Raw genomic sequence first — 27,883 nt, 5'->3', positions numbered from 1 at the left:
AGCGTGAACGACAACATTGCGTCAGCGGTCAGCTAGCTGGTGGCTCTCAGAGTGAAAAGTGCGTAATAGACAAAGGCGGCCATTGTGCCTCTCGCTCCTACTGGGAAGCCAACTTCCCCGGTTGATATATTATCGAATATATATTTGAAAAACACCTTGAGGAGTGATTATAAAAAACGTTTGCCATGTTTCTGTCGATATTATGGGTCTAATTTGGAATATTTTTCGGCGTTGTCGTGACCGCAGTTTCCGGTGGATTTCTCAACCAAACGTGAAGAACAAAATGAGGTATTTCGGCTATGAAAATAATCTTTATGGGACAAAATGAACATTTGCTGTCTAACTGGGAGTCTCGTGAGTGAAAACATCTGAAGTTCATCAAAGGTAAACGATTTAATTTGATTGCTTTTCTGATTTTCGTGACCAAGTTGCCTGCTGCTAGCTGGACATAATGCTATGCTAGGCTATCGATAAACTTACACAAATGCTTGTCTAGCTTTTGCTGTAAAGCATAATTTCAAAATCTGAGATGACAGGGTGATTTAACAAAAGGCTAAGATGTGTTTCACTATATTTCACTTGTGATTTTCTGAATATTTTCTAGTAGCATTTTTGGTCAGTTGCGTTATGCTAATTAGTGTCAGTTGATGACAATTCTCCCGAATCTGGGAGGGGTAGTTCTAAGTTAAATGAGAAGTTTACTGTTTTACAACAACTCAGTCACACCTTGCCTGTTTGATTTAGAGATATAATACCAATACTAATTTGTCGCAGACAGTTGTTCCTATCACATTTTGAATGTAGTAGCTCAAACAATCTCTTATTGGCAGCAGGGTAGCCTAGTGGTTAGAGTGTTGGACTAGTGGTGGGAAGGTTGCAAGTTCAAACCCCCGAGCTGACAAGGTACAAATCTGTCGTTCTGCCCCTGAACAGGCTGTTAACCCACTGTTCCTAGGCCGTCATTGAAAATAAGAATTTGTTCTTAACTGACTTGCCTGGTTAAATAAAAAATTATAAAAGACATGTGAAACCTTCTCCCATTAAAGGAGAAGTGTCCTATTTCACTATTTTTTTATGTAAATGTAATTTTATAAAAGGGTTCAAACATTTTTTGTGATTTCACGTGTTTTTGAGAACCTTACCCCAACCAGCGAATCACTTCCTCATCCTTGCTTAGCAGTATGGGCCCCCCCCAAAAACATGTGAAGTTCCAGACACTTGTTGAATCTATGCCATAGCGCATTGAAGCTGTTCTGGTGGCTCGTGGTGGAGCAAAACACTATTAGAATAGAATAAAACTTTATTGTCCAATTTTTCTTTGAAATCACCTTCATTAAAATAATAACATACATCATATTTAAACCAGTCAGTCCATCATGTTGCAAACACTATCAACTTAGAGGACATACATTCACTTACAACGACTACTGTTCCAACTGCACTAGATAGATAAGTTAATATACCGATACAATTTACTTTGCATTTAGTAGTCCAACAGCACAAGTGTATTGCTTCTGTCCCTCTCCTCGTCCCTACCTGAGCTCGAACCAGGGATCCTCTGCACGCACCTACAACTGCCTCCCACGAAGCATTGCTCCACAAAAGCAGTGGCCCTTGCAGAGCAAGGGAAACAACTACTTCAAGGTCTCAGAGCGAGTCACGCCACCAATTGAAACGCTATTAGCGCGCACCCCGCTAACTAGCTAGCCATTTCAAATCGGTTACACAAGGAACGAATGAATGTTTGAACACGTTCTTCTTGGCGATGGGCGTTCTTAACCGTCAGACTGAAGGGAAACCTCTCGAACTGCGGGTGTAGACGGTGGGAGGGGTCGCCAACGACAGCCAGTGCCGCCTTTTTGGTTGCATTGTGGAACAGACTGCTCAAATGTACCTGTGGTCGACCAATTGCTTTGCTGGCTGTGTTTACTAGTCTGGTCAGTTTGCTGTTGCGCCTCACACTCATACCATACTGTCATATTGAACGTTAGGATGCTCTCTACCAGCTCAGATTACCATACCAGACTGTCATATTGAACGTTAGGATGCTCTCTACGAGCTCAGATTACCATACCAGACTGTCATATTGAACGTTAGGATGCTCTCTACCAGCTCAGATTACCATACCAGAATGTCATATTGAACGTTAGGATGCTCTCTACCAGCTCAGATTACCATACTGTCATATTGAATTTGAGGATGCTCTCTACCAGCTCAGATTACCATACCAGACTGTCATATTGAATTTGAGGATGCTCTCTGCCAGCTCAGATTACCATACCAGACTGTCATATTTAACGTTAGGATGCTCTCTACCAGCTCAGATTACCATACCAGACTGTCATATTGAACGTGAGGATGCTCTCTACCAGCTCAGATTACCATACCAGACTGTCATATTGAACGTTAGGATGCTCTCTACCAGCTCAGATTACCATACTGTCATATTGAACGTTAGGATGCTCTCTACCAGCTCAGATTACCAGACTGTCATATTGAATTTGAGGATGCTCTCTACCAGCTCAGATTACCATACCAGTCTGTCATATTGAATTTGAGGATGCTCTCTACCAGCTCAGATTACCATACCAGACTGTCATATTGAACGTTAGGATGCTCTCTACCAGCTCAGATTACCATACTGTCATATTGAACGTTAGGATGCTCTCTACCAGCTCAGATTACCATACCAGACTGTCATATTGAACGTTAGGATGCTCTCTACCAGCTCAGATTACCATACCAGACTGTCATATTGAACGTTAGGATGCTCTCTACCAGCTCAGATTACCATACCAGACTGTCATATTGAATTTGAGGATGCTCTCTACCAACTCAGATTACCATACCAGACTGTCATATTGAATTTGAGGATGCTCTCTACCAGCTCAGATTACCATACCAGACTGTCATTTTGAATTTGAGGATGCTCTCTACCAGCTCAGATTACTATACCAGACTGTCATATTGAATTTGAGGATGCTCTCTACCAGCTCAGATTACCATACCAGACTGTCATATTGAATTTGAGGATGCTCTCTACCAGCTCAGATTACTATACCAGACTGTCATATTGAATTTGAGGATGCTCTCTACCAGCTCAGATTACCTTACCAGAATGTCATATTGAATGTTAGGATGCTCTCTACCAGCTCAGATTACCATACCAGACTGTCATATTGAACGTGAGGATGCTCTCTACCAGCTCAGATTACTATACCAGAATGTCATATTGAACGTTAGGATGCTCTCTACCAGCTCAGATTACCATACTGTCATATTGAACGTTAGGATGCTCTCTACCAGCTCAGATTACCAGACTGTCATATTGAACGTTAGGATGCTCTCTACCAGCTCAGATTACCATACCAGACTGTCATATTGAACGTTAGGATGCTCTCTACCAGCTCAGATTACCATACCAGAATGTCATATTGAACGTTAGGATGCTCTCTACCAGCTCAGATTACCATACCAGAATGTCATATTGAACGTTAGGATGCTCTCTATCAGCTCAGATTACCATACCAGAATGTCATATTGAACGTTAGGATGCTCTCTACCAGCTCAGATTACCATACTGTCATATTGAACGTTAGGATGCTCTCTACCAGCTCAGATTACCATACCAGACTGTCATATTGAACGTTAGGATGCTCTCTACCAGCTCAGATTACCATACCAGACTGTCATATTGAACGTTAGGATGCTCTCTACCAGCTCAGATTACCATACCAGACTGTCATATTGAACGTGAGGATGCTCTCTACCAGCTCACATTACCATACCAGACTGTCATATTGAACGTTAGGATGCTCTCTACCAGCTCAGATTACCATACTGTCATATTGAACGTTAGGATGCTCTCTACCAGCTCAGATTACCATACCAGACTGTCATATTGAACGTTAGGATGCTCTCTACCAGCTCAGATTACCATACCAGACTGTCATATTGAACGTTAGGATGCTCTCTACCAGCTCAGATTACCATACCAGACTGTCATATTGAACGTTAGGATGCTCTCTACCAGCTCAGATTACCATACTGTCATATTGAACGTTAGGATGCTCTCTACCAGCTCAGATTACCAGACTGTCATATTGAATTTGAGGATGCTCTCTACCAGCTCAGATTACCATACCAGTCTGTCATATTGAATTTGAGGATGCTCTCTACCAGCTCAGATTACCATACCAGACTGTCATATTGAACGTTAGGATGCTCTCTACCAGCTCAGATTACCATACTGTCATATTGAACGTTAGGATGCTCTCTACCAGCTCAGATTACCATACCAGACTGTCATATTGAACGTTAGGATGCTCTCTACCAGCTCAGATTACCATACCAGACTGTCATATTGAACGTTAGGATGCTCTCTACCAGCTCAGATTACCATACCAGACTGTCATATTGAATTTGAGGATGCTCTCTACCAACTCAGATTACCATACCAGACTGTCATATTGAATTTGAGGATGCTCTCTACCAGCTCAGATTACCATACCAGACTGTCATTTTGAATTTGAGGATGCTCTCTACCAGTTCAGATTACCATACCAGACTGTCATATTGAATTTGAGGATGCTCTCTACCAGCTCAGATTACTATACCAGACTGTCATATTGAATTTGAGGATGCTCTCTACCAGCTCAGATTACCTTACCAGAATGTCATATTGAATGTTAGGATGCTCTCTACCAGCTCAGATTACCATACCAGACTGTCATATTGAACGTGAGGATGCTCTCTACCAGCTCAGATTACTATACCAGAATGTCATATTGAACGTTAGGATGCTCTCTACCAGCTCAGATTACCATACTGTCATATTGAACGTTAGGATGCTCTCTACCAGCTCAGATTACCAGACTGTCATATTGAACGTTAGGATGCTCTCTACCAGCTCAGATTACCATACCAGACTGTCATATTGAACGTTAGGATGCTCTCTACCAGCTCACATTACCATACCAGAATGTCATATTGAACGTTAGGATGCTCTCTACCAGCTCAGATTACCATACCAGAATGTCATATTGAACGTTAGGATGCTCTCTACCAGCTCAGATTACTATACCAGAATGTCATATTGAACGTTAGGATGCTCTCTACCAGCTCAGATTACCATACTGTCATATTGAACGTTAGGATGCTCTCTACCAGCTCAGATTACCATACCAGACTGTCATATTGAACGTTAGGATGCTCTCTACCAGCTCAGATTACCATACCAGACTGTCATATTGAACGTTAGGATGCTCTCTACCAGCTCAGATTACCATACCAGACTGTCATATTGAACGTGAGGATGCTCTCTACCAGCTCACATTACCATACCAGACTGTCATATTGAACGTTAGGATGCTCTCTACCAGCTCAGATTACCATACTGTCATATTGAACGTTAGGATGCTCTCTACCAGCTCAGATTACCATACCAGACTGTCATATTGAACGTTAGGATGCTCTCTACCAGCTCAGATTACCATACCAGACTGTCATATTGAACGTTAGGATGCTCTCTACAAGCTCAGATTACCATACCAGACTGTCATATTGAACGTTAGGATGCTCTCTACCAGCTCAGATTACCATACCAGACTGTCATATTGAACGTTAGGATGCTCTCTACCAACTCAGATTACCATACCAGACTGTCATGTTGAACGTTAGGATGCTCTCTACCAGCTCAGATTACCATACTGTCATATTGAACTTTAGGATGCTCTCTACCAGCTCAGATTACCATACTGTCATATTGAACGTTAGGATGCTCTCTACCAGCTCAGATTACCATACTGTCATATTGAACGTGAGGATGCTCTCTACCAGCTCAGATTACCATACCAGACTGTCATATTGAACGTTAGGATGCTCTCTACCAGCTCAGATTACCATACCAGACTGTCATATTGAACGTGAGAATGCTCTCTACCAGCTCAGATTACCATACCATACTGTCATATTGAACGTTAGGATGCTCTCTACCAGCTCAGATTACCATACCAGACTGTCATATTGAACGTTAGGATGCTCTCTACCAGCTCAGATTACCATACCAGACTGTCATATTGAACGTTAGGATGCTCTCTACCAGCTCAGATTACCATACTGTCATATTGAATGTTAGGATGCTCTCTACCAGCTCAGATTACCATACTGTCATATTGAATTTGAGGATGCTCTCTACCAGCTCAGATTACCATACCAGACTGTCATATTGAACGTTAGGATGCTCTCTACCAGCTCAGATTACCATACCAGACTGTCATATTGAATGTTAGGATGCTCTCTACCAGCTCAGATTACCATACCAGACTGTCATATTGAATGTTAGGATGCTCTCTACCAGCTCAGATTACCATACCAGACTGTCATATTGAACGTGAGGATGCTCTCTACCAGCTCAGATTACCATACCAGACTGTCATATTGAACGTGAGGATGCTCTCTACCAGCTCAGATTACCATACCAGACTGTCATATTGAACATTAGGATGCTCTCTACCAGCTCAGATTACCATACCAGACTGTCATATTGAACGTTAGGATGCTCTCTACCAGCTCAGATTACCATACCAGACTGTCATATTGAACGTGAGGATGCTCTCTACCAGCTCAGATTACCAGACTGTCATATTGAACGTTAGGATGCTCTCTGACAGCTCAGATTACCATACCAGACTGTCATATTGAATTTGAGGATGCTCTCTGCCAGCTCAGATTACCATACCAGACTGTCATATTGAACGTTAGGATGCTCTCTACCAGCTCAGATTACCATACCAGACTGTCATATTGAACGTTAGGATGCTCTCTACCAGCTCAGATTACCATACTGTCATATTGAACGTTAGGATGCTCTCTACCAGCTCAGATTACCATACCAGACTGTCATATTGAACGTTATGATGCTCTCTACCAGCTCAGATTACCATACCAGACTGTCATATTGAACGTTAGGATGCTCTCTACCAGCTCCGATTACCATACTGTCATATTGAACGTTAGGATGCTCTCTACCAGCTCAGATTACCATACCAGACTGTCATATTGAACGTGAGGATGCTCTCTACCAGCTCAGATTACCATACCAGACTGTCATATTGAACGTTAGGATGCTCTCTACCAGCTCAGATTACCATACCAGACTGTCATATTGAACGTTAGGATGCTCTCTACCAGCTCAGATTACCATACCAGACTGTCATATTGAACGTGAGGATGCTCTCTACCAGCTCAGATTACCAGACTGTCAGATTGAAGGTTAGGATGCTCTCTGACAGCTCAGATTACCATACCAGACTGTCATATTGAATTTGAGGATGCTCTCTGCCAGCTCAGATTACCATACCAGACTGTCATATTGAACGTTAGGATGCTCTCTACCAGCTCAGATTACCATACCAGACTGTCATATTGAACGTTAGGATGCTCTCTACCAGCTCAGATTACCATACCAGACTGTCATATTGAACGTGAGGATGCTCTCTACCAGCTCAGATTACCATACCAGACTGTCATATTGAACGTGAGGATGGTCTCTACCAGCTCAGATTACCATACCAGACTGTCATATTGAACGTGAGGATGCTCTCTACCAGCTCAGATTACCATACCAGACTGTCATATTGAACGTTAGGATGCTCTCTACCAGCTCAGATTACCATACCAGACTGTCATATTGAACGTTAGGATGCTCTCTACCAGCTCAGATTACCATACCAGACTGTCATATTGAACGTTATGATGCTCTCTACCAGCTCAGATTACCATACCAGACTGTCATATTGAACGTTAGGATGCTCTCTACCAGCTCAGATTACCATACCAGACTGTCATATTGAATGTTAGGATGCTCTCTACCAGCTCAGATTACCAGACTGTCATATTGAACGTTAGGATGCTCTCTACCAGCTCAGATTACCAGACTGTCATATTGAACGTTAGGATGCTCTCTACCAGCTCAGATTACCATACCATACTGTCATATTGAACGTTAGGATGCTCTCTACCAGCTCAGATTACCATACCAGACTGTCATATTGAACGTTAGGATGCTCTCTACCAGCTCAGATTACCATACCAGACTGTCATATTGAACGTGAGGATGCTCTCTACCAGCTCAGATTACCATACCAGACTGTCATATTGAACGTTAGGATGCTCTCTACCAGCTCAGATTACCATACTGTCATATTGAACGTTAGGATGCTCTCTACCAGCTCAGATTACCATACCAGACTGTCATATTGAACGTTAGGATGCTCTCTACCAGCTCAGATTACCATACCAGACTGTCATATTGAACGTGAGGATGCTCTCTACCAGCTCAGATTACCATACCAGACTGTCATATTGAACGTGAGGATGCTCTCTACCAGCTCAGATTACCATACCAGACTGTCATATTGAACGTTAGGATGCTCTCTACCAGCTCAGATTACCATACCAGACTGTCATATTGAACGTTAGGATGCTCTCTACCAGCTCAGATTACCATACCAGACTGTCATATTGAACGTTAGGATGCTCTCTACCAGCTCAGATTACCATACCAGACTGTCATATTGAACGTGAGGATGCTCTCTACCAGCTCACATTACCATACCAGACTGTCATATTGAACGTTAGGATGCTCTCTACCAGCTCAGATTACCATACTGTCATATTGAACGTTAGGATGCTCTCTACCAGCTCAGATTACCATACCAGACTGTCATATTGAACGTGAGGATGCTCTCTACCAGCTCAGATTACCATACCAGACTGTCATATTGAACGTTAGGATGCTCTCTACAAACTCAGATTACCATACCAGACTGTCATATTGAACGTTAGGATGCTCTCTACCAGCTCAGATTACCATACCAGACTGTCATATTGAACGTTAGGATGCTCTCTACCAGCTCAGATTACCATACCAGACTGTCATGTTGAACGTTAGGATGCTCTCTACCAGCTCAGATTACCATACTGTCATATTGAACTTTAGGATGCTCTCTACCAGCTCAGATTACCATACCAGACTGTCATATTGAACGTTAGGATGCTCTCTACCAGCTCAGATTACCATACTGTCATATTGAACGTTAGGATGCTCTCTACCAGCTCAGATTACCATACTGTCATATTGAACGTGAGGATGCTCTCTACCAGCTCAGATTACCATACCAGACTGTCATATTGAACGTTAGGATGCTCTCTACCAGCTCAGATTACCATACCAGACTGTCATATTGAACGTGAGAATGCTCTCTACCAGCTCAGATTACCATACCATACTGTCATATTGAACGTTAGGATGCTCTCTACCAGCTCAGATTACCATACCAGACTGTCATATTGAACGTTAGGATGCTCTCTACCAGCTCAGATTACCATACCAGACTGTCATATTGAACGTTAGGATGCTCTCTACCAGCTCAGATTACCATACTGTCATATTGAATGTTAGGATGCTCTCTACCAGCTCAGATTACCATACTGTCATATTGAATTTGAGGATGCTCTCTACCAGCTCAGATTACCATACCAGACTGTCATATTGAACGTTAGGATGCTCTCTACCAGCTCAGATTACCATACCAGACTGTCATATTGAATGTTAGGATGCTCTCTACCAGCTCAGATTACCATACCAGACTGTCATATTGAATGTTAGGATGCTCTCTACCAGCTCAGATTACCATACCAGACTGTCATATTGAACATTAGGATGCTCTCTACCAGCTCAGATTACCATACCAGACTGTCATATTGAACGTTAGGATGCTCTCTACCAGCTCAGATTACCATACCAGACTGTCATATTGAACGTGAGGATGCTCTCTACCAGCTCAGATTACCAGACTGTCATATTGAACGTTAGGATGCTCTCTGACAGCTCAGATTACCATACCAGACTGTCATATTGAATTTGAGGATGCTCTCTGCCAGCTCAGATTACCATACCAGACTGTCATATTGAACGTTAGGATGCTCTCTACCAGCTCAGATTACCATACCAGACTGTCATATTGAACGTTAGGATGCTCTCTACCAGCTCAGATTACCATACTGTCATATTGAACGTTAGGATGCTCTCTACCAGCTCAGATTACCATACCAGACTGTCATATTGAACGTTATGATGCTCTCTACCAGCTCAGATTACCATACCAGACTGTCATATTGAACGTTAGGATGCTCTCTACCAGCTCCGATTACCATACTGTCATATTGAACGTTAGGATGCTCTCTACCAGCTCAGATTACCATACCAGACTGTCATATTGAACGTGAGGATGCTCTCTACCAGCTCAGATTACCATACCAGACTGTCATATTGAACGTTAGGATGCTCTCTACCAGCTCAGATTACCATACCAGACTGTCATATTGAACGTTAGGATGCTCTCTACCAGCTCAGATTACCATACCAGACTGTCATATTGAACGTGAGGATGCTCTCTACCAGCTCAGATTACCAGACTGTCAGATTGAAGGTTAGGATGCTCTCTGACAGCTCAGATTACCATACCAGACTGTCATATTGAATTTGAGGATGCTCTCTGCCAGCTCAGATTACCATACCAGACTGTCATATTGAACGTTAGGATGCTCTCTACCAGCTCAGATTACCATACCAGACTGTCATATTGAACGTTAGGATGCTCTCTACCAGCTCAGATTACCATACCAGACTGTCATATTGAACGTGAGGATGCTCTCTACCAGCTCAGATTACCATACCAGACTGTCATATTGAACGTGAGGATGGTCTCTACCAGCTCAGATTACCATACCAGACTGTCATATTGAACGTGAGGATGCTCTCTACCAGCTCAGATTACCATACCAGACTGTCATATTGAACGTTAGGATGCTCTCTACCAGCTCAGATTACCATACCAGACTGTCATATTGAACGTTAGGATGCTCTCTACCAGCTCAGATTACCATACCAGACTGTCATATTGAACGTTATGATGCTCTCTACCAGCTCAGATTACCATACCAGACTGTCATATTGAACGTTAGGATGCTCTCTACCAGCTCAGATTACCATACCAGACTGTCATATTGAATGTTAGGATGCTCTCTACCAGCTCAGATTACCAGACTGTCATATTGAACGTTAGGATGCTCTCTACCAGCTCAGATTACCAGACTGTCATATTGAACGTTAGGATGCTCTCTACCAGCTCAGATTACCATACCATACTGTCATATTGAACGTTAGGATGCTCTCTACCAGCTCAGATTACCATACCAGACTGTCATATTGAACGTTAGGATGCTCTCTACCAGCTCAGATTACCAGACTGTCATATTGAACGTGAGGATGCTCTCTACCAGCTCAGATTACCATACCAGACTGTCATATTGAACGTTAGGATGCTCTCTACCAGCTCAGATTACCATACTGTCATATTGAACGTTAGGATGCTCTCTACCAGCTCAGATTACCATACCAGACTGTCATATTGAACGTTAGGAAGCTCTCTACCAGCTCAGATTACCATACCAGACTGTCATATTGAACGTGAGGATGCTCTCTACCAGCTCAGATTACCATACCAGACTGTCATATTGAACGTGAGGATGCTCTCTACCAGCTCAGATTACCATACCAGACTGTCATATTGAACGTTAGGATGCTCTCTACCAGCTCAGATTACCATACCAGACTGTCATATTGAACGTTAGGATGCTCTCTACCAGCTCAGATTACCATACCAGACTGTCATATTGAACGTTAGGATGCTCTCTACCAGCTCAGATTACCATACCAGACTATCATATTGAACGTTAGGATGCTCTCTACCAGCTCAGATTACCATACCAGACTGTCATATTGAACGTTAGGATGCTCTCTACCAGCTCAGATTACCATACCAGACTGTCATATTGAACGTTAGGATGCTCTCTACCAGCTCAGATTACCATACCAGAATGTCATATTGAATGTTAGGATGCTCTCTACCAGCTCAGATTACCATACTGTCATATTGAACGTTAGGATGCTCTCTACCAACTCAGATTACCATACCAGACTGTCATATTGAACGTTAGGATGCTCTCTACCAGCTCAGATTACCATACCAGACTGTCATATTGAACGTGAGAATGCTCTCTATCAACTCAGATTACCATACCATACTGTCATATTGAACGTTAGGATGCTCTCTACCAGCTCAGATTACCATACCAGACTGTCATATTGAACGTTAGGATGCTCTCTACCAGCTCAGATTACCATACCAGACTGTCATATTGAACGTTAGGATGCTCTCTACCAGCTCAGATTACCATACTGTCATATTGAATGTTAGGATGCTCTCTACCAGCTCAGATTACCATACTGTCATATTGAATTTGAGGATGCTCTCTACCAGCTCAGATTACCATACCAGACTGTCATATTGAACGTTAGGATGCTCTCTACCAGCTCAGATTACCATACCAGACTGTCATATTGAATGTTAGGATGCTCTCTACCAGCTCAGATTACCATACCAGACTGTCATATTGAATGTTAGGATGCTCTCTACCAGCTCAGATTACCATACCAGACTGTCATATTGAACGTGAGGATGCTCTCTACCAGCTCAGATTACCATACCAGACTGTCATATTGAACGTGAGGATGCTCTCTACCAGCTCAGATTACCATACCAGACTGTCATATTGAACGTTAGGATGCTCTCTACCAGCTCAGATTACCATACCAGACTGTCATATTGAACGTTAGGATGCTCTCTACCAGCTCAGATTACCATACCAGACTGTCATATTGAACGTGAGGATGCTCTCTACCAGCTCAGATTACCAGACTGTCAGATTGAACGTTAGGATGCTCTCTGACAGCTCAGATTACCATACCAGACTGTCATATTGAATTTGAGGATGCTCTCTGCCAGCTCAGATTACCATACCAGACTGTCATATTGAACGTTAGGATGCTCTCTACCAGCTCAGATTACCATACCAGACTGTCATATTGAACGTTAGGATGCTCTCTACCAGCTCAGATTACCATACTGTCATATTGAACATTAGGATGCTCTCTACCAGCTCAGATTACCATACCAGACTGTCATATTGAACGTTAGGATGCTCTCTACCAGCTCAGATTACCATACCAGACTGTCATATTGAACGTTAGGATGCTCTCTACCAGCTCAGATTACCATACTGTCATATTGAATGTTAGGATGCTCTCTACCAGCTCAGATTACCATACCAGACTGTCATATTGAACGTGAGGATGCTCTCTACCAGCTCAGATTACCATACCAGACTGTCATATTGAACGTGAGGATGCTCTCTACCAGCTCAGATTACCATACCAGACTGTCATATTGAACGTGAGGATGCTCTCTACCAGCTCAGATTACCATACCAGACTGTCATATTGAACGTTAGGATGCTCTCTACCAGCTCAGATTACCATACCAGACTGTCATATTGAACGTTAGGATGCTCTCTACCAGCTCAGATTACCATACCAGACTGTCATATTGAACGTTAGGATGCTCTCTACCAGCTCAGATTACCATACCAGACTGTCATATTGAACGTTAGGATGCTCTCTACCAGCTCAGATTACCATACCAGACTGTCATATTGAATGTTAGGATGCTCTCTACCAGCTCAGATTACCAGACTGTCATATTGAACGTTAGGATGCTCTCTACCAGCTCAGATTACCAGACTGTCATATTGAACGTTAGGATGCTCTCTACCAGCTCAGATTACCATACCATACTGTCATATTGAACGTTAGGATGCTCTCTACCAGCTCAGATTACCATACCAGACTGTCATATTGAACGTTAGGATGCTCTCTACCAGCTCAGATTACCATACCAGACTGTCATATTGAACGTTAGGATGCTCTCTACCAGCTCAGATTACCATACTGTCATATTGAACGTTAGGATGCTCTCTACCAGCTCAGATTACCATACCAGACTGTCATATTGAACGTTAGGATGCTCTCTACCAGCTCAGATTACCATACCAGACTGTCATATTGAACGTGAGGATGCTCTCTACCAGCTCAGATTACCATACCAGACTGTCATATTGAACGTTAGGATGCTCTCTACCAGCTCAGATTACCATACCAGACTGTCATATTGAACGTTAGGATGCTCTCTACCAGCTCAGATTACCATACCAGACTGTCATATTGAACGTTAGGATGCTCTCTACCAGCTCAGATTACCATACCAGACTGTCATATTGAACGTTAGGATGCTCTCTACCAGCTCAGATTACCATACCAGACTGTCATATTGAACGTTAGGATGCTCTCTACCAGCTCAGATTACCATACCAGACTGTCATATTGAACGTTAGGATGCTCTCTACCAGCTCAGATTACCATACCAGACTGTCATATTGAACGTTAGGATGCTCTCTACCAGCTCAGATTACCATACCAGACTGTCATATTGAACGTTAGGATGCTCTCTACCAGCTCAGATTACCATACCAGACTGTCATATTGAATGTTAGGATGCTCTCTACCAGCTCAGATTACCATACCAGACTGTCATATTGAACGTTAGGATGCTCTCTACCAGCTCAGATTACCATACCAGACTGTCATATTGAACGTTAGGATGCTCTCTACCAGCATATGTTTTGAAAGCGATGATTATTTAGATTTCTCAACGTTAAAACACAGCGTCGGAATTGTAGTTTACACAGAGCCAAATATGGGCAAATGTAACAGCTGAAAACCCTACTTAAGGAGACCGGGGTAAAGCCAGTTTCAGGTTGGATATTCGAGCTTTCAAACCACTTGCCACAGACTCCAAATAAGTGTCATGAAGTTGGAATAATTGCGCACAACATTGCACAGGTTTTATTTTCACAATTTGGACATTTATTTGCTTTTCAAAGCTAATAAACGTGGAAATGTGAGCCGCATTTTGTATTCCTATAGTTGAATTAGTTAGTCAGCGTAAACAAAGTACAGAATTTTTGTTACATTTGAATTTCAATAGCTCCATGGTCATGTGACCTGACTTCAAACAAGTTTCAGAATGTCCACTCAGTGGGCCTACACATTACACATCCTTTTGTTTGTCCATTTTCATCTCACACAATGTTACATTAATTTGCCTGTTCTGCCCCCCTGAAGGACAGTGTCACTCACACACCAATTCACTTGGGCCTTCTCCTTGGGGCCTTCCTGACCTCCAGACAGGCCCCCATTGACCTGGTGACCTCTGACTCCTGGCCTCTAGGCCTTCACAAAGAAAAGAGAACTCTCCCTGGGGCTCCAGCCAGCTTCTCCGGGATCAGTCGCGTTAACGCACTGGATGCCTCGCGGTGCCCGTCTCGGCCAGTCAGCGGACATTCTGAAAGTAGTTTGAGGCCAGTAGGTCACATTACCAAGGAGCTATTGAAATGATAAACATTGAAAAATGTATGTAAAATCATGTGAGATGAAAATGGATAAACTTAAGGGTTTGCTATATAGAAGGGTAGTCAGCGGACATTCTGAACCTTGTTTGAGCCCAGGTCAACAGACGCCTCACGTCCTCAACTGGCAGCTTCATTAAATAGTACCCGCAAAACATGAGTCTAAACAGTGAAGAGGCGACTCCGGGATGCTGGCCTTCTAGGCAGAGTTTCTCTGTCCAGTGTCTGTGTTCTTTTGCCCATCTTAATCCTTCATTGGCCAGTCTGAGATATGGCTTTTTCTTTGCAACTCTGCCTAGAAGGCCAGCATACCAGAGTCGCCTCTTCACTGTTGACGTTGAGACTGGTGTTTTGCAGGTACTATTTATTGAAGCTGCCAGTTGAGGACTTGTGAGGCGTCTGTTTCTCAAACTAGACACTAATGTACGTGTCCTCTTGCTCAGTTGTGCACCGGGGCCTCCCACTCATCTTTCTTTTCTGGTTAGAGCCAGTTTGCACTGTTCTGTGAAGGGAGTAGTACGAGATCGTTGTACGAGATCTTCAGTTTCTTGGTAATTTCTCACATGGAATAGCCTTCATTTCTCAGAACAAGAATAGTGACATGTTTCAGAAGAAAGTTATTTTTTTCCTAGGCATTTTGAGCCTGTAATCAAACCCACAAATGCTGATGCTCCAGATACTCAACTAGTCTGAAGGACAATTTTATTGCTTCTTTAATCAGAACAACAGTTCAGCTGTGTTAACATAATTGCAAAATGGTTTTCTAATGATCAATTTGTCTTTTAAAATTATAAACCTGGAGTAGCTAACAACGTGCCGCTGGAACACAGGAGTGATGGTTGCTGATAATCTTGCTGCTGGTGAGTCTCTGATCCACATCTACGCAGACGACACCATTCTGTATACTTCTGGCCCTTCTTTGGACACTGTGTTAACAACCCTCCAGGCAAGCTTCAATGCCATACAACTCTCCTTCCGTGGCCTCCAATTGCTCTTAAATACAAGTAAAACTAAATGCATGCTCTTCAACCGATCGCTGCCTGCACCTGCCCGCCTGTCCAACATCACTACTCCGGATGGCTCTGACTTAGAATACGTGGACAACTACAAATACCTAGGTGTCTGGTTAGACTGTAAACTCTCCTTCCAGACCCACATCAAACATCTCCAATCTAGAATTGGCTTCCTGTTTCGCAACAAAGCATCCTTCACTCACGCTGCCAAACATACCCTTGTAAAACTGACCATCCTACCAATCCTCGACTTCGGCGATGTCATTTACAAAATAGCCTCAAATACCCTACTCAACAAATTGGATGCAGTCTATCACAGTGCAATCTGTTTTGTCACCAAAGCCCCATATACTACCCACCATTGCGACCTGTACGCTTTCGTTGGCTGGCCCTCGCTTCATACTCGTCGCCAAACCCACTGGCTCCATGTCATCTACAAGACCCTGCTAGGTAAAGTCCCCCCTTATCTCAGCTCACTGGTCACTATAGCATCACCCACCTGTAGCACGCGCTCCAGCAGGTATATCTCTCTGGTCACCCACAAAACCAATTCTTTCTTTGGCCGCCTCTCCTTCCAGTTCTCTGCTGCCAATGACTGGAACGAACTACAAAAATCTCTGAAACTGGAAACACTTATCTCCCTCACTAGATTTAAGCACCAACTGTCAGAGCAGCTCACAGATTACTGCACCTGTACATAGCCCACCTATAATTTAGCCCAACAACTACCTCTTTCCCTACTGTATTTATTTTATTTATTTATTTTGCTCCTTTGCAGCCCATTATTTTTATTTCTACTTTGCACATTCTTCCACTGCAAATCTACCATTCCAGTGTTTTACTTGCTATATTGTATTTACTTTGCCACCATGGCCTTTTTTTTGCCTTTACCTCCCTTATCTCACCTCATTTGCTCACATCGTATATAGACTTGTTTCTACTGTATTATTGACTGCATGTTTGTTTTACTCCATGTGTAACTCTGTGTCGTTGTATGTGTCGAACTGCTTTGCTTTATCTTGGCCAGGTCGCAATTGTAAATGAGAACTTGTTCTCAACTTGCCTACCTGGTTAAATAAAGGTGAAATAAAAAAAATAATGGGCATCTGTAGGCCTATGAAGACATTCCATAAAAAATCTGTCGTTTCACTTAATTGACTTTAACGTTGTCAAATGAGCACCAATCGGGCTTGATAGCCAATGAGCTGGGCTTTACGGTAGTATGAGGAAACCCTGTATCTGTCGGACAATTTCTGTCGCGTTACGCAGATCTGAGTTATGAAAACGGTGTTTTGCAAATGTTGAACTTACAATATGGCTACTAATACTGGAAAAGCTAAATCAAAGTCCAAGTATACAGATTTTGGACGATATTGTTGCAGAAAAAGGTAATAGACAACAGCTAAAGGAGAGGATGATGGCGTTACATTAGACTGGTAATAAAAGGTAATATAGACAACAGCTAAAGGAGAGGATGATGACGTTACATTAGACTGGTAATAAAAGGTAATATAGACAACAGCTAAAGGAGAGGATGATGACGTTACATTAGACTGGTAATAAAAGGTAATAGACAACAGCTAAAGGAGAGGATGATGACGTTACATTAGACTGGTAATAAAAGGTAATATAGACAACAGCTAAAGGAGAGGATGATGACGTTACATTAGACTGGTAATAAAAGGTAATATAGACAACAGCTAAAGGAGAGGATGATGACGTTACATTAGACTGGTAATAAAAGGTAATAGACAACAGCTAAAGGAGAGGATGATGACGTTACATTAGACTGGTAATAAAAGGTAATATAGACAACAGCTAAAGGAGAGGATGATGACGTTACATTAGACTGGTAATAAAAGGTAATAGACAACAGCTAAAGGAGAGGATGCTGACGTTATATTAGACTGGTAAGTGAAATACAAGTCTTTCTATTTATATTATTTTATATTGTAAATCCTAAAGCCACAACATGTGGGGCGGCAGGGTAGCCTAGTGGTTAGGGCGTTGGACTAGTAACCGAAAGGTTACAAATCTGTCGTTCTGCCCCTGAACAGGCAGTTAACCCACTGTTCCTAGGCCGTCATTGAAAATAAGAATTTGTTCTTAACTGACTTGCCTAGTTAAATAAAGGTAAAATAATTTTTTTTTAAATGTCAAAGTCAACATACAATACACTTTGGGCACCCGACTGGCGCAGTGGTCTAACACACTGCAGTACCTGGTTCGATTCCAGGCTGCATCACATCCGGCCGTGATTGGGAGTCCCATAGGGCGGCGAACAATTGTCCCAGCGTCGTCCGGGTTTGGCCGGGGTAGGCGTCATTGTAAATAATTATTTGTACTGACTTGCCTAATTTAAATAAAGGTTCATTTTAAAAGTAAATAAATTGGTACACAACCTTCACTACAGTGTTCTCCACTCAATATAATATATGTTTATAGATGTGTTGTTGTATATTTGATGTATTGCTAAAATAAAGGTTCAATATAATAAGTAATAAACTTGAGTTCTTACAGATTTTGCTTTAGTGATAAAGACTGACTACAAAGAGACCACATTCAAGTCCTCCATCCCCCACTTAGAGTGACTGCTGCTCTCTCTGGCTCCACAACAAACCCCCGCCCGGCCATCAAGAGGTGTGAATACCCAGCCAGCCTACAAGTAGAGGATGGTAAGTGCTTTACAGCAGAAAAAGACTTGGGACCAGCAGCACAATCTTGTGTTTAGGGCGTGTTGTAAGTACAGTCATTGTAAATAATGTGTACATTTTGTTATTTTAATTACATTTTTTAAAACTTTGTTTGTGTACCTTATGAAATTAGATCAGTGTTGGCTGCTAACTTGGTCATTATCTTAAATATTTCACCTATGTGTTTGGAGAGGGGCTGGCTGGGGGTGAGGAAAGACTGTCTGTAATGGTACTCTTATCTTTATATTGTGGAATAGGGTGCCATTTTGGATTCAACCTAAGTTCATTCTGGTAATATTTATGAGGTGTTCCCCATCTCTCCTTGCAGCCATTCGATGAGACGGGCCGTAGAACCAGCGCTATGAAGAGCACCAATCGGGATGCGTCGGTTCTCCACTCTGGAAAATGGGACAGGGTCCGCTCCTGCTGAGGACGTCCTGGATGAAAGAGGGCATGGAGAACAGCCCCCTGAGATACTACAGGTGATAACATTTTACCTCTCATTCTGGAAGGAGGGAGAAAAGGAGGTAGGTAGGGAGGGAGGTAGAGAACACCTCTGTGTTTGGAGACATTGGATCAGCATTCTTGTCTGGTCTCCTGTTAGCACATTTTATGTAGGGAAGCAAATGATCCAAAATGTTTTGACATTCCTGGGAGTGTGTAAACTTGTATTTTTTATGGGCATAGCATTTTTTTATATTTTCTATAGTTTTATATTCTTGAAAATGTATCAATTTACCAATTCGACCACTTGGAGGCCACTTGGGTACATTTGGGCAAATCGTGAAGGACACCTGGGTGACTTCATAGTACATTTCATGCAACTTGCTTATTAGAGTTCCAGTTATCAGTCTGAAACTTTGCACATACACTGCTGCCCTCTTGTGGACACATCTAAATTACAACCAGAGTCGTGACTAGATTTGAGACCTTTCTGTTGCATTTCAAAGATGGTGGTACAAAACAATACAAACAGTTGTTTTTTTCTTTTCTGCTACCAGATCTATTATACTCTCCTACATTCAATTCACATTTCCACAAACTTCAAAGTGTTTCCTTTCAAATGGTATCAAGAATATGCATATCCTTGCTTCAGGTCCTGAGCTACAGGCAGATTTTGGTTTGTCATTTTAGGTGAAAATTGGAAAAACGGCTATCCCCTTAATGGACTAAATTAGCTTTTTCTTTCAAAAACAATCATTTCTAAGTGACCCCAAACTTATGTAATGTATGTATGTATGTCTGTATGTATGTCACAAGAGTAAGTACACCCCTCACATTTCTGTAAATATTTGAGTATATCTTTTCATGTGACAACACTGAAGAAATGACACTTTGCTACAATGTAAAGTAGTGAGTGTACAGCTTGTATAACAGTGTAAATTTGCTGTCCCCTCAAAATAACTCAACACACAGCCATTAATGTCTAAACCGCTGGCAACAAAAGTGAGTACACCCCTAAGTGAAATATCCAAAATAACCAGTGATCCGGGTCAACAGCATCAATGTAACGGTATAACTTTGATCTGTCCCCTCGCCCATACCCAGGCGTGAACCAGGGACCCTCTGCACACATCAACAGTCACCCACGAAGCATCGTTACCCATCGCTCCACAAAAGCCGCGGCCCTTGCAGAGCAAGGGGAACCACTACTTCAAGGTCTCAGAGCAAGTGACGTCACCGAATGAACCGCGAACACCGGTAACTAGCTAGCCGTTTCACATCCGTTACACTCGGGGGGCTGAAAGGACAACGACCGTAATACCTGTGCATTCCATGGCGTTGAAGGAGAGACGGTTCTGGTCAAACACAGAGCCAGGAGACAGCAGTCACACACAGCATCAAGTAATGTTACAGAATAAGCAGCCCATTCATTCCAGTAGGCCCCATGAAGTCAGAACAATACAAAAAGCACAACCATTTCATTTCCAAAATGGAATTTTACCACCATGAGATGACATTTCTTGTAGTGACTGAGTAAGCCTAAATGTAAAAGTAAGCCTCAAAAGTGCCACCTTTATTATGAGGAGGAAACATTTAGGCAGCCAGGACCATAGGCCAGGACCGCTCTGGCCTAAGCTCTCACTTCAGTCCAGTGCCATGGATGGACATCTTTGAAGTTTGTCCTCTAGTAATTTAGGAGGGCAACTTTATGAAGGCCTCCTCACAATGGCCTTATCCTACAACGCTCAACAGAAGAAAAAAATACATAGGCTATTATTATTGTTCACATTTCTTGCGTTGATGTATTGAAGTCATGCAGTTTGATGTACCACACGGGACAGCTTGGAAAAAGCAACGGTCGGTGGAACTCTGGCGCCATCAAGTGGACAAATTGCTTCAGTTCCGTTGTGGCAGAAACGCTACCAGAGATATTTGATACAAGATCTAATTGTATGTCTATATTATCTCCAAATTGTTTCTCTCCACCCCCACCCGTGATATGTTATTATTCCAATTAAGCTGTTAATATGGTTTTAATTTAACAACGCATTCTCTCATTTCTGATTGGAGGGCGGATGACCACATGACTTTAGAACCTTCAACTGTGTTACTTTGTAACAGTCAAACCTGGTGATCAACTCGCAATCCATGCGGCCATTTATTTAAAGCATCATCTTTTTTTATGGGGGAAAATAGTATACAGAGCTCATTTTGGTGTAAAAATCGTCGAATTTGACGTGTCGGAGAACGGCCACTTTCTCCCGAAACCATTGTGGGTATCGCTTCTCGGCCTTTTGGCTAAGATCAAGAGCAGGATCGACTGTATTTCTCGCGGGATCTTCAAAGTGGTGCGATGTCGTCATCGGCCACGTCACAGTCAGCGGCTGCTGGACTGAAGAATACGCTTCGTTTTAATTGGACAGGAAAGGAAAATTTGATGGAGAGAGTTCGTTTTGGAAAGGAAGTGCTGTTTGGACCTCTACGCCTGACAGCAGACGATGTGCACTGCCTGCAACAGAACACACCCGAGAAGTTTTACGATGTGTCGTTCTACACCATCACCCGGCTGGAGGAAGTAAAGGGGCTCTTTCGGGCGAACGCGACAGCATCCGCCCTCGTGGATTTTAAAGTTGAGTCCATGTGCAGGCACAATATGAGGGTGCTAACGGTGCACATGTTCAACCCCTGGGTCACTGAAGAAACGTTAGTGTGCTACCTCAGCCGGTATGTGACCATCTTGCCAGGAGTGAGAGACATTAAGGACGCCCTAGGCATCTGGACAGGGAAGAGGCAGTTTCGTGTGCTGCTAAAGGAAGACGAGAGCGGCCATGATGGATACCGCCATCCTCCCGCTTCGTTTTCCATCGGTGCTGACAGGGGCTACCTCATGTATGCTGGACAGCCTCGTTTCTGCAGGAAGTGTAGCACGTACGGGCACCTCGCGGATGCCTGCACACAGACAAGGTGCAGAAACTGTGGAATTATTGGACACACAATGAGGGATTGCACGGTGCCAAAGCGCTGCAGTCTGTGTAACTCAGAGGACCACCTGTTCCGTCACTGCCCGAAGGCAGTCCCCTCTTACGCCAGAGCGGTGAGCGGGAAAAGAGCTGAAGGCGGGAAAAGACCAGATGAGGGAGAAGGCATGGAACTACGCGCCATTGAGGAGGTTGTGGATGAGATAGTGATGGAGAGAGAACTGCGAGAGTCAGAGGAGAGCGGGAGTGAGACGCCATCATCATCTCACGAGAGAAGAGAAGCGGACAGAAGTTGGAATAAGCAAGTGGAGGAGGAGAAGGGAGAGCCCACCGCGCCCGCGGCTACCGAGAGCTGGACAACGGTGAGAGAGAGGAGAAAGTGCTCGGTGAAAAGGAAGCAGATGAGCCCTGTTTCCCCACTCATCCACATGGAGGTGACGGAGAAGTCCGCTTTGGGGGGGAATCGCTTCAGTTGTTTCGAAAGCGGGAAGTCTGAGGAGAAAAGCGAGGGAAACCTGGGCAGCGCAGAGGAGACTCTGCTAACCCCGTCAGGCGCAGCCTCCATAGAGAGCAGCGGTCTGGCACCCAGTGGGGTTCCAGCACCCACGCAGATGGAGGGGGAGCATGAGGAGGAGGACAGTGTTTTCCCGACCCCTATCTTGGTGGACAGTCCTCCGACTGGAGACCATCGCTTCCCAGACCGGCCGCCAAATGAGTTAATGTATTTAAAGTGAGTTTGGAAAATAATGTCATAATTAGATAGTTGTCTTTTTCCCTCTTTACCTCATGTCGTCTATTATTAACCTAGCTAGCATCAATGTTAGAGGGTTTAGGAACCCAGTTAAAAGGGCGACTGTTTTTTCCCATCTGTCCTCCATTCGCTTCTCTGTGTGTTTTTTACAAGAAGTACATCTAAAAGATCAAAATGACGTGGAGAGGTTTACGCGGGAATGGGTTCAGGGAGAGTCGAGGTGGAGTGTCGGAGGGGGCATTCTACAGGGGTTGGTGTTCTATGTGGGAATAGGGATTTAAAAATAGTAGGAAGTTTTTCGGCAGTACACGGGAGGGTTTTAATAGTAGATATCGATTGGAAGGGTAAATGTTTTAGATTTATTAATGTATATGCACCATCGACACCCAAGGAAAGGAGGGAAATGCTTAACGACCTAGACGCTATTTTTATGACAAACAGACAGGTGTTTATGGGGGGAGATTTTAATGTGTCATATGACCGAGGTAATCTAGGCGGGCATCTTGTAAAAAGTCTTATAGGTAAATATAATTTGGTTGATTCTTATAGAATGGCGCATGCGGATGATCCCGGTTTCACTTGGGGAAACAGCAGGGGCTCGAGGAGCCGAATAGATTATCTGTTTGTTCCGCGTGAACTCCGTGTGTCCTCCGCGTGCGTTACACCGGTTTTTTATTCGGACCACAGTTGCCTGTCTGTGACAGTAGAATTAAAAACAATTGAATTTGGAAAAGGGTATTGGAAAATTAATAACGGCATTTTACACGACAAAACTTTTGGGACAAGATTCAGGTCTTTTTTCCAGGGCTGTGTAGCTATGAAACCGTTTTATTCCACTGTCATAGAGTGGTGGGAGAGCACAAAATTAAGAATCAAGAGTTTTATTCAGAATTTTTGCAAAGACAAAGTACGTAATAACCACACAGAATTTTATAAATTGCAGAATGAATTAAAAGATCTACACATCCAAGGAAATGTAAATGGTGGTGGATTAGATAAAGACAAATTGGGTATCCTGCTGAAAAAGCAACACACATTATTTGAAAAGAAAGCTCGAGACTTCATTTTTAAAAGTCAGCAAGATAAATGGGAAAATGATGAGAAGTGCTCGGCATATTTTTTCAAGCAAATTAAATCACGGGGAAAGAGGAGGACTATTTCGGCTTTATTGGACCAAGATGGGGAGATGGTTGAGGATAGGGATGGCATGCTTGGTGTCGCTACACACCACTTTTCTCAGCTATTTCAAAAACAAACAATTGATTATGAGAAAGGGACTAAATTTTTAAAATGCGTGGATGTGCAAATACCTTTGGATATTAGAGACCAATTAGAAGGGGAATTGAAATTAGATGAAATTTATATGGCACTGAAGAGCATGAAAGATAACAAAGTACCAGGAGTGGATGGGCTCTCTAAAGAGTTTTACATTGTTTTTTGGGATATAATTGGATGTCATCTGTTGGAAGTGTTTAGAGCTATATTTGGTTTAGAGCATATGGGAGGTTCGATGTGTGAGGGGGTAATCTCTCTACTGTATAAAAAGGGAGACCCCAAGACATTAGCAAATTGGAGACCGTTAACAATGTTGTGTGTTGACTATAAATTATTAAGCAAAGCCGTAACTAATCGCCTATCTTCTGCCATGGCATATGTTGTTGGTTTAGACCAAACATGTGGTGTGGTGGGGAGAAGATTAACCTGGAACTTACAATTGCACAGAGACGTTCAAGCCTATTTAGAGGAAAGGCACCTGCAAGCTATTACTGTGAATTTGGACCAGGAAAAAGCCTTTGACATGGTAAACCATGAGTTTTTGTTCAGAATTATGGGGAAATTTGGGTTTGGAAATAATTTTATGAAATGGGTAAAAATTCTGTATAGTAATGTGGGTAGCAGGGTAAATATTAATGGGAATATTGGAAATGTTATCAAGCAATTACGAGGTGTCAGACAGGGTGACCCTCTATCTGCTCTATTGTATGTTTTATATATTGAACCTTTCGCATGCGCAATTAGGAAAAATTATAACATCAAAGGCATCATTTTACCTGGAGGGGATATGCTAAAAATATCGCAATATGCGGACGACACAGTTTTATATTTACAAGACGACCTGAGCTTGAAAGAGTCTATCAAAGTCATTGATGAATTCTCTGTTGCGTCTGGGTCGAAGATAAACAAGAATAAAACAGAAATAAAATATTTGGGACAGTGGAAAAGGAGAACGGACCAGTTATGTGGTTTGACTGTGTGCACAGGACCAATGGTTGTGCTCGGCATATCTTTCGGAAATGAAATTAAAGATGACATGTTCAATTGGAAAGAAAAACTATTATCGATTAATAAAAGATTGGGACTGTGGAAAGTCAGGCGACTATCTTTTAGTGGGAAGGTGTTAGTGCTGAAGGCGGACATTCTGCCTTCATTACTTCACCTTGCATATGTGTTTCCCATGCCGGTGTCGCTAAGAAAAACTTTTATACGGGTACTGTTTAATTTCTTTTGGGGGGGATATGAGTACATCCGTAGAGATCGGATGTACCAGCCTATAGAGGCTGGTGGAAGGGATTTCCCTCATATTCCTCTCAAGCTAGATGCGTTGTTCTACTCAAACATTTGTTGTCTTTTGTCGTCTTCTGTACACAAATGTCACATTTTAATAAAATTCTGGCTGTCTGTACCGTTAAGGTTCATGGTGAAGTGGGATAATAGTAAGCCAAAAGCTGAAATTATCCCGTTACATTTTAAGAAAATAGTGGAATGGGCAAAGAAAACCCCTGTCTGCAAAGTAAAGGAAAATGTAATCAACCACAGATTGCTATACGCCAAATTAATAGAAAATTGTCGTCCTAGAGACAGATTACCAATATCGCCTTCCACCTGGATACGGACACAATTAAAAGGGTTAGACAACAGACTGAAAGATTTTAATTGGCTTGTTTTACACAGACGTCTTCCGGTCCGTTCAACTTTATACGATCATAATTTGACCCTAAATAAATTCTGTCCCAGGGACAATTGTTTCGCAATCGAAACAATTCCACATGTTTTATGGGAATGTTCTTTTGCTCAATCAGTTTGGGGAAAAAGTAAACAATTTTTTGAGATTTTAAAAAACATTGATTATGAAGGGGTTGCCAAACTTGAAATAAAAAATGTGGAAAGGGTGCAATTATTAGCATTAGTGACTCTGGTGTCCCTTATCAAGACCAAACTTTGGGAGGCCAGATGTGGTGCAGTTAATGACACCCTCAAGTGGTCACCGACGGGATTGGTTCAATTTATAAAACAGGAAGTTTGGAAAAGAATACAATTTGAAATAGATAAGGGGGGCATTGCATCAGTAAAACAGAGATGGAAAGGGATTTACCCGTCATTGTAAATGTGTTTATAACCAATATATAATTGTATTACATAGGTACAATTGAAATGTAAACTAAGCCTTTGTAGATATTTGATATACACAGTTTTATCCAGAGTGCATTTTGGCATATGTATATATTTTTATTTATAGAATTGTTTGTATTGTTTTTGGAGATTGTTAGAGGCATGTTAATCTTGAATATAGGCCAATAATACTGCTCAGGTTCTGCAGAACAGCACTTTTCTTTAAGGAGTTTTGATATTCTTATATTGTTACGGTACTTGTTGATACTGTTTGTAAGTATCCATGTTATGTACAACGTTATGTACTGAATTTGTATTTGAATGTGAAATGAAAATAAAAATTATTTTTCCAAAAAAAAAAAAAAAAAATCTGTTCTTATCAGTTTAATATCTGATACGTCCCCTATCTGGGGACCATATATTAAATTGATTTTTGGAATAGGGAGATGGAATAGGGGCTTGCTCCGTCCACTCCACGCATCGACCTGGTATTGCAGTACTTCCAGGAACGGTGCACCCCCTGTCGTTGTAAGTATAAATCAAGCATGGTTTCGTTTTAGTCTATATTGTAGTGTCACATTGTCACACACACAGTTCATCTTAGTGCCAGTGGTGGCAAGAAAGTGTTGGTCAAGTCGGTCACCGTTATATTGAGCTGATGTGAATGGTGCGTTAATCTTTAAAAAAACGTTTTCGTCACGTAGATGGGACACAGGGTGTAAACGGTACAGTGAAATGCTTACTTGCAAGCTCTCCTCAACAGCGCAATACACACGATCAAACATATACACAAATAGCTAAGTACTAAAGTAGTCAAAAACACTTATGATTTGGATATATATATACACAAGAAGACTATACAGTATAAACTATAAAATGTGCTAAAGTCATGTTCTGGTAACATGGACTGCCTCACATACCGGTAACGTTATCTGATGTATTTGTCTGAAGCCAATATTTGATACGCCTGCTATTTTCACAAGACTCAAATATATGTCGTTAAATGTATACAAGGTTTGGGCCTGTGTTAAAGTAACTATGTATGTTTATCCCATTATTTCTATGATCTCACACTGCACTTTTTCAAGTGACAAAAACTTGATATAGCGTAGCAAGAGTTATTCCTTCGCTTACGGCATTATTACAGATCATATATGCACCATACAGTCACTGGCTTTACGGCCA

The 27,883-nt window shown here is 42.3% G+C and overlaps 1 long non-coding RNA gene and 1 other non-coding gene across 2 annotated transcripts; both read left to right on the top strand.

Moving 5' to 3' along the window:
- The first annotated feature begins 55 nt into the window (after nucleotides 1-55).
- On the top strand, nucleotides 56-22,153 carry LOC139372903 (uncharacterized). The gene is made up of 3 exons (XR_011627493.1): nucleotides 56-384; nucleotides 18,963-19,117; nucleotides 19,464-22,153. It is a non-coding gene; the product is annotated as an uncharacterized lncRNA (long non-coding RNA).
- A 4,885-nt stretch (nucleotides 22,154-27,038) lies between these two features.
- Nucleotides 27,039-27,220, top strand: LOC139373960 (U2 spliceosomal RNA). Its single transcript, XR_011627625.1, has one exon. It is a non-coding gene; the product is annotated as a U2 spliceosomal RNA (small nuclear RNA).
- Nucleotides 27,221-27,883: the final 663 nt, after the last annotated feature.

This window comes from Oncorhynchus clarkii, chromosome 18 (genome assembly GCF_045791955.1).
Source record: "Oncorhynchus clarkii lewisi isolate Uvic-CL-2024 chromosome 18, UVic_Ocla_1.0, whole genome shotgun sequence".
Classification (NCBI taxonomy): Eukaryota; Metazoa; Chordata; class Actinopteri; order Salmoniformes; family Salmonidae; genus Oncorhynchus; species Oncorhynchus clarkii.
This window is presented reverse-complemented; position numbering and strand designations above follow the sequence as displayed.